Here is a 12,793-nt window from a genome sequence, read left to right as displayed (position 1 = left end):
TTCTATATGATCATCATCATCCTCGCCTTCCTAATCTTTTTTGAAGCTTCCTCTCCGCCCCGAATGTCACACTCATCCTCAAACTCGCGGTGCGCCACCGCTGGACTTAAAAAATGAAGCACCTTGCGAGATGTTTTTCTTTTTTTCACATTCAACACCAAAGTTTTTCATAAATTGTTGCGTAATGAAGCAAAAACGCAGTATAGTTTTATTGAATTGTTAGTAATGCAATGTAAATTCAGTATGCTAATTAGTCTATACACTCCCAGCTAAGAGGGAACGTTACCAAAACTTTGGCCGAACAACTTTGATGTTCAAAGTTATCTTTGTTTTTTAATAAGGTTCCCAAAACGTTAGCACAAAATAACAGTTCTAAAACGTTTTAGTGAAATGTTCTTTTAACGTTTTTAAGCGTTAGTTGTTTCAGAATGTTCAGAGAACATTTAAAAGTAACATTCTCATCATGTTTGCAAAATTATAAGATGGAACGTTCCCTTAATGTTTTCGCTAATGTTGGTATAACCATGAAGAAAAAAAAAAAATTGGAACATAGATTTCATAACGCAATAGTAACAGCAACATTTTATTTTCAGTGATGATAATAAATCAGCATTTTGAAAATAAATCAGAATAATTTCTGAAAGATCATGTGACACTGGAGTAATGGAGTATTCAGCTTTGCATCATAAATAATTATATTAAAATAGAAGACTGGTATTTTAAATTGCAAAACAATTTCACAAAATTACCAAAGTTACATTTCTTTTTCCTGTATTTTTGATCAAATAAATGCAGCCTTAATGAACATAAGAAACCTCTTAAAAAACATAAAGAAAATTACTGATCCCATTATTTTTAACGCCAAAAATTATTTAGACACCAGATATAATTTTTGATATTTTTTTACTAGTGGGTGCAGGACACTATAGTTCATTTATGTAAGTGAGGATAGCAAAATTAAGTAAACTGTGACATATTATAACAGAAAAATCTAATACAGTGGACTACCAGTAAAATTTATAAAAAATAAATTGGGACCAGAAAATTGATTTGACACTTTGTTACACACCATTTTATCAAAGTTATCTGACATTATCAAGATGATTTGTTCTGACTGTTACGCCAGGCCAGCAGAGGGAGCCCTTACCCCCACTGACTGTTGCTGCTCCCTCTGCTGCCTCTATGGTTACTTCCTGTTTGTCTACCATAAATACAAGCTCAGGACACACACACTCTGCGAAGTATTGATTTGCATTTGTGGACTTTACCAAGCGTTATTCCTTGCTCCCAGGTTTTCCCAGTCTCCTTGTTGTTTTCCCTAGCCATAGTTCTGTTTTTGTTTTCCCAGTCTTAGTCATAGTTTTCTAGTTTCTTGTTTTCATTTCATTGTTTCATTTGGACTGCCCACCTGGATTTTGACCCACGCTTGTTTATTGGATTACGCTATTGGCTTATCTTCGCTGTTCATGTTTGCTGGTGTTTTCGACCCTGTCTGCCTGTCTACGATCATCAAAATAAAGCCTTGCATTTGGATCCTCACTCTTGGTCGTCCCGTTTGTGACAGAATACTTCGCCACACCCGGATCCAGCGGCTTTATCCACCAGCAGTTCACCATGAACCCAGCCACCCAGATTATCCGTCTCCGTCAAGGTGAGCGTCCCATTGAGGAGTACATTTTGGATTTTATTACACTGGCAAAGGCTACTTCAATGGATGAGGTCTGTTTAATAATATTTTTTCGTGGTGGACTTTCCGAGCCATTTGGTTCCCTGATGCCACTACACCAGCCTGGCTGGACCCTCCAGCAATACATTTATTTAGCACTGCAGTTGTTTGGCTCTCCGTTCACTATGGGTGTTTTAGAGGAGCTACAGCACAAGATGTCTGCCAGCTTAAAGCCTCAGCACAAGATGTCTGCTAACTCTGAGCCACAGCACAAGATGTCTGCTAGCCCCGAGCCTCAGCACAAGATGTCTGCTAGCCCAGAACCACAGCACAAGATGTTTGCTAGTCCTGAGCCACAGCACAAGATGTCTGCTAGCCCCGAGCCTCAGCACAAGATGTCTGCTAGCCCAGAACCACAGCACAAGATGTTTGCTAGTCCTGAGCCACAGCACAAGATATCTGCTAACCCCGAGCCTCAGCACAAGATGTTTGCAAGCCCAGAGCCCCTTCACAAGATGGCTGCCATCCCAAGACCCGTTCACAAAATGGCCGCCCATCCAGATCCTGTTCACAAGATGGCTGCTCTTCCAGACCCCGCTCACAAGATGGCTGCCTTTCCTGAGCCTGTTCACAAGATGGCCGCCCTTCCTGATCCTGTTCACAAGATGGTCCCCCTTCCTGATCTTGTTCACAAGATGGCCGCTCTTCCAGACCCTGCTCACAAGATGGCCGCCTTTCCTGAGCCTGTTCACAAGATGGCTGCCACCCCCAAGCCTGTTCACAAGATGGCCGCCATCCCCGAACCTGATCACAAGATGGCTGCTGTTCCTGAGCCAATCCCCAAGATGGCCTCCCTTCCCGAGTCTGTTCACAAGAAGGCCACCGTCCCAAAGCCCGTTCACAAGATGGCTCCCGTTCCTGAGTTCCTGGTCAAGATGGCCGCCACGCCAGAGCCTGCTGCAAAGATGGCCGCCACGCCAGAGCCTGCTGCAAAGATGGCCGCCACGCCAGAGCCCGCTGCAAAGATGGCCGCCACACCAGAGCTACCACCCAAGATGGCCGCCATGCCAGAGCCTGCACCCAAGATGGCCGCCATGCCAGAGCCTGCACCCAAGATGGCCGCCACGCCAGACCCACGTCAAGCCATAATCCTGATGCCAACGCCTGCTAATGCTACGTCAGCCAAGCCAGCGCCTGCTCACGCCACATCAGCCAAGCCAGCGCCTGCTAACACCACATCAGCCGAGCCAGCATCTGCTAACGCCACGTCAACCAAACCATCGCCTGTTAACGCCATGTCTGCTGCTCCGGTACAGTCAAGTCACGACACAGCTCCTGTTCTTGTCAAGTCAAGTCACATCATGGCTGCTGTCTCTGCAAGGTCAAGTCAAGTTACAGCTAATGCTCCTGTCAAGTCAAGTCAAGTTACAGCAGTTGTTCCTCCTGAGCCAAGTCAAGCAGCACTTCCTGAGCCAAGTCAAGCAGCACATCCTGAGTCAAGGCAAAACACCCCAACACTTCCAGAAGATAAGCAAGTTACCACAGCGCTTACAGCGTCACATCAAGACACAGCAGTACCACCTGAATCATGTCCAGCCGCCGCTGCCCCAGCAGAGCCAACTCAAGTCACAACCACTCCCTCAAAGCCATGTCAAGTCACAGCTGCTCCTGTCACGCCAAATCAAGTCACAGCTGCTCCTGTCACGCCAAGTCAAGTCACAGCTGCTCCTGTCACGCCAAGTCAAGTCACAGCTGCTCCTGTCACGCCAAGTCAAGTCACAGCTGCTCCTGTCACGCCAAGTCAAGTCACAGCTGCTCCTGTCACGCCAAGTCAAGTCACAGCTGCCCCTGTCACGCCAAGTCAAGTCACAGCTGCTCCTGTTACGCCGAGTCAAGTTACAGTTGTTCCTCTCACGCCAAGCCAAGTCACAGCTGTTCCTGTCATCCCAAGTCAAGTCACTGCTATTCCTGTCACGCCCAATCAAGTCACAGCAGTTCCTTCCAGGCCAAGTCACGTCTCGCCCGAACATCCAGAGCCGGGACATGTTTCGTCTGATCTACCAGAGCCTTCGCTCCCAAGCCACGCAGAGCCTTCACTCCCAAGCCATGCAGAGCCAACGCTCCCAAGCCATGCACAGCCAATGCTCCCAAGCCATGCAGAGCCAACGCTCCCAAGCCATGCAGAGCCAACGCTCCCACATCACGCAGAGCCAACGCTCCCAAGCCTCACGCCCACTGACCCGGAGGGCATTCCTCTGCCAACTGCGCTACCTGCTATGGCAATCGCCATTTTGAGTGTGTGGGCTGTACACTGCGCCCCAGTGCCCTCTTCTGCCCAGGAGTCCGCCCACAAGTTTGCTCTGGAGACCTCATCTACACGCATGTCCGCTGCGCCTATACCTCTTTCGGAGGTGGCGTACATAGCGGAACTTCACGCTCTGCCCGCACCGCCAAGACTTCACGTTCTGCCCGCACCGCCAAGGCCTCACGCTCTGCCTGCACCACCTATGCCCCCTGCTCTGCCAGCTCCGCCAGGGTTCCTTGCTCTGCCTGTTCTGCCAAGATTCCGTGCTCTGTCAAGATTCCGTGCTCTGTCTGCTCCGCCAGGACTCCCTGCTCTGCCTGCGCCGCCAAGGCTTCACACTGTGCCTGCACCGCCTAGGCTCCCTGTCGTCTCTGACACGACCACGAAAGCCATTCCTGAAGTTCTCGTCTGCCTAGTCACGACTAGGGAGGCCACCTTCCCCCATGAACTCTCTACCTCTCTCCTTGCTCTGTCTGCCTCCTCTGTCTCTGCTCTCCCCAGGTCCCAGTCCATGATGCGGCCTCCTGTTCCGCCCTGGAGGGCTTCTGCGCCTCCTGTTCTGCCCTGGAGGGCTCCTGCGCCTCCTGTTCCGCCCTGGAGGGCTCCTGCGCCTCCGGTTCCGCCCTGGAGGGCTCCTGCGCCTCCTGCTCCGCCCTGGAGGGCGCCTGCGCCTCCTGCTCCGCCCTGGAGGGTTCCTGCGCCTCCTGCTCCGCCCTGGAGGGCGCCTGGGCCTCCTGTTCCGCCCTGGAGGGCTCCTGCGCCTCCTGTTCCGCCCTGGAGGGCTCCTGCGCCTCCTGCTCCGCCCTGGAGGGCTCCTGCGCCTCCTGCTCCGCCCTGGAGGGCCGCTCCGCCTCCTGCTCCGCCCTGGAGGGCTCCTAAACCCCTTGCTCCGCCTTCGGCTCTGCCCTGGAGGGCTTCTACGCCTCCTGCTCTGCCCCGGAGGGTCGCTAAGCCTCCTGCTCCGCCCTGGAGGGCTCCTAAGACTCTTGCTCCACCTCAAAGGACTGCTCTGCCTCCAGCCCTGCCCTGGAGGGCTCCTGAATCTCCTGCCCTGCTCTGGAGGGCCTTTGCCCAACCTGTTCTGCCTCAGTCTCCTGGCCCCCCCACCGCTCCCCTGGACTGTTTCTTCCTGTTGTTTTTTGGAGCGTCTGGAAGCCGCTCCTTGGAGGGGGGCTATGTTACGCCAGGCCAGCAGAGGGAGCCCTTACCCCCACTGACTGTTGCTGCTCCCTCTGCTGCCTCTATGGTTACTTCCTGTTTGTCTACCATAAATACAAGCTCAGGACACACACACTCTGCGAAGTATTGATTTGCATTTGTGGACTTTACCAAGCGTTATTCCTTGCTCCCAGGTTTTCCCAGTCTCCTTGTTGTTTTCCCTAGCCATAGTTCTGTTTTTGTTTTCCCAGTCTTAGTCATAGTTTTCTAGTTTCTTGTTTTCATTTCATTGTTTCATTTGGACTGCCCACCTGGATTTTGACCCACGCTTGTTTATTGGATTACGCTATTGGCTTATCTTCGCTGTTCATGTTTGCTGGTGTTTTCGACCCTGTCTGCCTGTCTACGATCATCAAAATAAAGCCTTGCATTTGGATCCTCACTCTTGGTCGTCCCGTTTGTGACACTGACACAGTTTAACTCTGAGCTTTTGTAATATTTTATTACCATTTTCTAAACTATAGCGAATAAACTGTGATAATGTGAGAAATGTTAAAGGTGTCTGAATACATTTCAGTTGGACTGTATATATACATCAGACAGCATGCATGTGTACAAAGTGTAAGATGCTAAAAATATGTAAAAGCATGTTTAACATAGATATTTTTAAAGACGTGCAGTGGAAAACAAAAATGTGTAGTATGTCAGCTGGCCCTTATTTTTTTTTGTCACTGTGTGTCCAAGACTGATCTGGATAGAAAGCACTTTAGGAACAAACCATTCCTGTGGTTATTATCTTTGCTTATGTCTGTTAGCTCAGTCTAACTAAATCTTGTAATCTACTTTGTTACTAAAACATTGTTCGAAAGTGCAGTGGAAATTAAATATATTAAAAAACTGTTGCATTGGGAGTTACTAGGATAAGGTATGTAGTGGGCCTTTTCATCTGGCCATATATGATCTCAACATGTTGGGCCCCCATGTGGCGATTTGCTCCATGTAAAATAAAATAGCTTTATGCCCTATGATTTAGGTGTGCATGATTTTAAACATATGTACAAAAATACTGCTCACTTCTCCACTACAATTAGAAGGGTCAGATGACCCCAAATTCTCTCTTAATTCACACCCTGTGTAATTTGTCAAGAAGACATAAAAAATAAACATATTAGAACTATGTTTGATCCATCTCCTACCACTACTGCAAATTTTTTTGAAAGTCTGTTTTTATTCCCCTTTGAGTTGCCTGTTTCTTTTCTCTTCTTCTACATAGATTCAATTAGTTGTTTTCTAAGAAGCAGTAAAAGCTTTGTGTTCCACGTGTAATCTAATTCCACACCCGCTTTAGCCAAAGGCGACGATTTCTATTAGATATGGGCAATCAGTTCATCCCATTAAAGTCAATGAATGTCCCCTTAAAGCTCTCCAGCGTTTCTTTTATGAAACCTTTACAGGCCTGTTTTTGTGCAGTTTTGTACATATTCTGCTTCAGATTAGATAACAAAAGTAAGGAACAGGGTTTTAGAGGCTGATTTATTTGTTCCTTAACACACATTCTTCCTCCAAAGGAGCTGGAATCTCTAATTCCTATTTCAGGTTGTTGCCATACATGTGGGAAAGGGTGATACTAAAGAAGGTCACCTATAGAGCAAACCAACCTTTCCTCCAAGCATGAAAGATATTTGCATATTCTGCATCAATATTGCAATTAGTCTCCATTTGACAGGATTAAGTACTGGTATTATCTGCTGTATGAGCCACTACTATATCTAAGGGCATCTTATAACAAGTCAATCATGTTAAGCACAATCCTTGACCTCTGACCTGAGGAGTCAGTCTCACCTAAAAATGAGAATTACAAGCACTTATCTATTATTTAGAATCAAAGTTTAGCATAACATTCGTAATTTTATTTTTATGTAAAAGAAAAAAAAAAAAGGGAATGAGCAACAGTGCCAGGGCTCACAGTAAAATGTCACTTACTGCCCAAATAAGCACCTCGATGTCAACACATTAGTATTCTTGAATTCCCCTAATTATGCCATTTCCAGTTCTGTGACAGATCAATATCACGAATATGGGGTCATGTGTGTCATTCAGGACAAGACTGATGAGCTAGGATCAGTTTTGCCCTTTGTGTTTTCTAATGATTGTATTTACATGTAGTTTGGATATAATCTTGGATCAATAGGGCTACTTTGCAGTGTTTTACAAAGCGTATTTAACTCTTAAATGCATATTCACATTCACTGAGAAAAAATATTTGATCAAAAGGAAAAGAGAAACATTCAACAAATAATCATTTTGTGTATGTCCAGATGGGACCTTCTTGACAAATATTAGGAAAGCAAAATGTTAAGATAATGAATCTTGTGATTCGTGACACTGGACCGCAAAACCAGTCATAAGTATATTTGTATATTTCACAATAGCCAACAATACAATGTATTGGTCAAAATTATAGATTGTTTTATGCCAAAAATCATTAGGATATTAAGTAAAGATCATGGTAATTGTTTAATTAGTAATATGCATTGCTAAGAACTTCATTTGGCGATTTTCTCAATTATTTTTATGTATTTCATTTTTATTTTTTTGCAGATTTCAAATCTCGGCCAAATATTGTCCTATCACTGGAAAGCTTATTTATTCAGTTTTTTTTAATATAAAGTTGACCCTTATGACTGGTTTTGTGGTCCAGGGTCACATATGATGTTTCATACATTTATACAGTACAATATAGCATAAAGAAGTCAACGACTGTATTGGTGTTTTCCGAATCTGTATTAATTATGGGCAGATTGAAATTAAGCTTGGTTACAGATGTTGAATTAAGATACATTAAATTATTTCTAAATCCCATATGAAAGATTTTTGTAGATGCCAGTCATGTAGCCATACAGTTTGGCACCGAACTCCGACATTAGCAGTAAACCACCGCTCCATCATCTAATGTCGGCTAAATCTATTCTGGTTAACATCACTCTTCTGTGTATATTAGCAAGAGATCAATGTTGATCCCAATGTTGACGTACATTTCTAGTTCACACTACAGTTGTGTTGTAAAAGATCTATAATTAAACGAATTGCCAGACTTGATGACAGTTGTTTGGAAACCTGCTTTTCAGAGGATCACTTAAGGTATGAGTATAATTTTTTTTTATTCAATAAGAGTATAGAAGCATATGTGATAGTTTTGGCAGAATAAACAGTACACTCACTACTATACTATAAAACTATTCTCGCCTACAACACAGACAGCATACAGTTTTTGATTGAACTAAATGTCAATATTAATTGATCTGTGCGTCACAACTGTCATGACAATTACACAAGTGAAGAACTTGCTTATATCCAATATTCTCATCATCAAAACTAAACTAGAATTGAATTTAAACTGTATTATCAACACTGTACAATAAGGTATCATTTGTTTACATTAATGTATTAACTAACATGAACAGACAGTGAACAATACATCTATTACAGTATTTATTCATCAATGTTAGTAAATAAAAATAAAGTTGTTCATTGGTAGTTAATTTCATTAACTAATGTTTACAAACACATTTTCTGTACAAGTATTGTTCATTCTTAGTTCAAGTAGTTAATGGTAACTAATAAAACCTTATTGTAGTGTTACCTACCTATAATGTTATTCTTGTCAAATTGTGACTCATAATAACACAAAGCTGTAACTTTACGCAATACACAATTAGAACAAATTATAATAAATGCAGCTTTTCTGAACTTTCTATACATTAAAGAACTTTGAAAAAATGTATCATGGGTTCTACAAAAATATTAAGCAGCACAGTTATTCAGCTAAGATAGTGAGAAATGTTTCTTGAGTTCCAAATCAGCATATTACGATGATTTCTGAAGGATCATGATCATTGTTTTATTTTCTTTTTCTTTTTCTGTTTTATATTATTCTGTACCACACTTCGGTCAACCTTGGTTATTTTAATGTGCTTTATAAATAAATATTGTATTGTATTGTGACACTGAAGACTGGAGTTATGGCTGCTAAAAATTCATCTTTGCCACTGCAGAAATAAATTACACTGTAAAATATTATTAAATAGAAAAACATTGCCATAATATAACAATATTACTGTTACTCTATTTGTGATCTAAGAAATACAGCATTGGTGAGCAGAGACAGAAACGTAAAAAAAAACTGTTAACACTTTGCAATAAGGTTCATTAGTTAACGTTAGTTAACTACATCAGTTAACATGAACTAAGAATAAACGATACCTCAACAGCATTTATTAATCTTAATGTTAATTCTAGCATTTACCAATATATTATTAAAATCACAAGTTGTGTTGGTCAGCATTAGTTAATGCACTGTGAACTAACATGAACTAACAATGAATGACTGTATTTTATATTATCTAACATTAACAAAGATGAATAAATACTATAATAAATGTATAGTTCATTGTTTGTTCATGATAGTTTACACATTAACTAATGTTAACAAATGACACCTTATTGTAAAACGGCATTATATATATATATATATATATATTCAAAAAAGTATAAAGGTTGTAAAAATTTTATTATTAATGCCTTGTCGCAAGGAATCTACTTCACAATCTTTAGGCCTAAACACCAGTGCACTGTGCACTATATTGCATCATACCACATGTCATGCAAAAAACAAGAGCAGGCGTGGTGATGATATGCATGAAATTTATTGTTGGTTTGTGCTTGTCCTGTCTGAGAGAATAGACTTGAGTACATCAGCATGAAGCGGTTGGCACAAAGTTAATGCTTGTTTTATATGTGCTCTCAGAGGAACTTTAAAATGCTTCTTTCCAAGGTCAGGACCTCCTGCTCTGTGGGCATGATGGCTTAAAATGAAAAGACAGAGAGAGAAAGAAAGAAATGAAACCGATAAAACACAGTTATTTAAAGCCCAATTCTGACATTTTGACAAGGCGAATTAAAGCTAAGGTCTAGGGAGAGAAAAGAAAGAGAAAAGATGGAGTATGCCAAGGTAAAAGTATTTGTTGTATACATTGTCTACACATGCAATGGGAGAGAAGGGTCTGTGATTTGCAGCTATTTTGCAACCCGTCAATTAGCAGTGTGGCCTGTCGGCACTGACCTTTTCAGACGAGCCCCCGATCAGCCCCCTCATCTGTTCCAGCACAGACCGCCCCGCCAAAGCCCTAACAGCTAACTCTTGTTTGGTGTTGTGCAAATAAAACCCGATTACTTGGGCTGATTGTCCACAATTTGACTAGGCAGACTCACCTCAGGCTGAAATAAAAATGAATGCTGCATTAATGTGAGCAAAAGAAGGGAGAGCAGGAAAGACGGACACGGAGAGAGCAAGAGACGGAGAGAAAGAAACAGTAACAGCGATGTGACTTAATTGATTCTATGCAATCTCATCAATTGTGATTAAAATGAAATGCCCCCCTCATGTTTGAAAAGGTTAAAACAAATTGACGGTGGAAATCACAGCTGGTTATCACAGCGTGTGGAGCAGCAGGACTTTAATGAAGTGAGTGCAATCCCATCCTTCATCCTGCTGTATCAGACGAGAGAGGAAGAGAGAGAACATTGGCTCCTCATAAGACATCATCATATCATCGTCCCTGACCTGCCCTCTGATGATATTATATTGACAAAAGCACTCTGTAAGTCACTCGCTGAGTACGCTCACTGATTGACTTGGTTTTGATATACTGCAGCTCAGCACAACAAAGGGTACTTTACAGAAACCGCTTAACGATGAAATTGTTTCTCCTTTACCGACCTCCTTTGTAATATGAATAAGGACAGATATTTTATCCTACGCTGGCAATGTAGGTGTTGTGTTTGACTTTGTGTATGCAGAATCAGTGTAATTCCAGGGCCTTGTTCTAAATGGTGGTCTGGCGGTCTTGCGATGGCTGCCACATACTTTTGTCTCTCAAGTCCAAGAGAACATAGAGGCTATGTCTGAAAGCTGAAAATGGAGTTAGGATGGCGACAAGGAAGGTCTGAACTCTATGATAGTGTCACATCCTGTCTACTGAGATAACTTCCTTTGCTTGATTTTTGAAGGCCGCAGATTCTGCCTATGATATCCCACTATCCTATACAGTTGATTTTGTGACAGAAAAATACAAAGAAAAAAAGTTGCAGTTGGTGGTCTATTTGTGTGAAAATGTATTTCTATCATGACAGCTCTTGGAAGATTTAAGCTTGATAATATATATGACATTAATGTATTTGGTCTTGGCTGTTGGTTATTGCTGTTGTTTATGATTATTGCTGCTGCTGCTGAGCAAGTACAGGAACGTGTTACTGTCATTTAAAGGTGTCGTGAACTGAGAAATCAAAATCCCCCTGATTTTTTTTTGACATATAAGAGGTCATTGTACAGTAATAACATCCTGTAAGTTTCAGAACTCCAAATTCTTGTTAGTCTAAAAACAGCTTATATCCTATACTTTTGATTCTGTGACAGAAAAATAAAACAGTGTCTAAAAGTTGCAGTTGGTGGTCTGTTTGTGTGTAAACGTATTTCTATCATGACAACTCTTGTCAAGTACAGAAACTTGCTACTGCCATTTAAAGGGGAGTCATGAACTGAGAAATCAAAATTCCCTTGATTGTTTGACATATAAGAGGCCATTGTACAATAAAAGTAAAGTTTCAGAACTCAAATTTTTTGTTAGTCTAAAACCAGCTTATATTGAACCCAATCTGCCAAAAAGACAGGTTGTGGAATGTGCCATTTTATGATGTAATAGTGTGGCTAAACACCGCCTCCACAGAAGAAGATCAACAGGTTGTGGAAAACACAGTCTTTGCTCTGCCTTCCTTCTGATCCCAACATTAGGAAAGAGTGGATGAACTTTATTTTAGTTCCAAACTGCGTCATGAAGAACTTGGTCCTTTGTTCACTTCATTTTACCACAGATTTGTTTACAAACAAGGCACAATTCAATGCAGGATTTTCAGAAAGATTGAAACTAAAACATGATGTTGAACCGACTGGATCCAACAGTAATGTCGCACCAAACAAGTTTATAACATGGTCATTATTGCTTTGATGTGTACTGAGTATTTTTGCATTTTTAACCTAAATCACACTAGTGTCAATCTGTAAAAGATGTAGGCTGTCAAACATACACAACTGTTAGCCAATCATAACAGTGGGCGTTTACTTCTGAGTCTACAATCCACCACACCGATTCAAACAGTGTGCCAGATGAGGGGGTCAAAACAGGACAGAATATAGCCTATTACTTCTAAATTATGATGTTTGATATGAAAATCTTTTTAACATTATAAGTAGACCTCTGAGTACAGTACAAAATAATAAAAAAGACATAATGCTGCTGCACAAATAGCATAATAATCCGTAGCAGATCTATCCAGGTGGAGCTTGGGAGGTGGAGGGTTTCAGACGAACTCTGAAAGTGCTATGTGAAATGCTCTAGTGAATGCTAACCAGTCATTTAATTGTAAAGCAGCTAGCTCATTCACTGTGTATGCAACATGAATCAATCAGCTTGTGCCAAGTAGTTTAACACTGCAAATAATATCAGTTTGCATTAAGGACCCATAAGCCTGCGCCTGAGAGTTTCATGACAGAACTTGGCATGTTTTTAACATTTTGAACTACTGACTACAAGAAATTCGTATTGTAG

The sequence above is a fragment of the Garra rufa genome, chromosome 3, assembly GCF_049309525.1.
Source record: "Garra rufa chromosome 3, GarRuf1.0, whole genome shotgun sequence".
In the NCBI taxonomy this organism is placed as follows: Eukaryota; Metazoa; Chordata; class Actinopteri; order Cypriniformes; family Cyprinidae; genus Garra; species Garra rufa.
Note: the sequence above shows the minus strand (reverse complement) of the source record.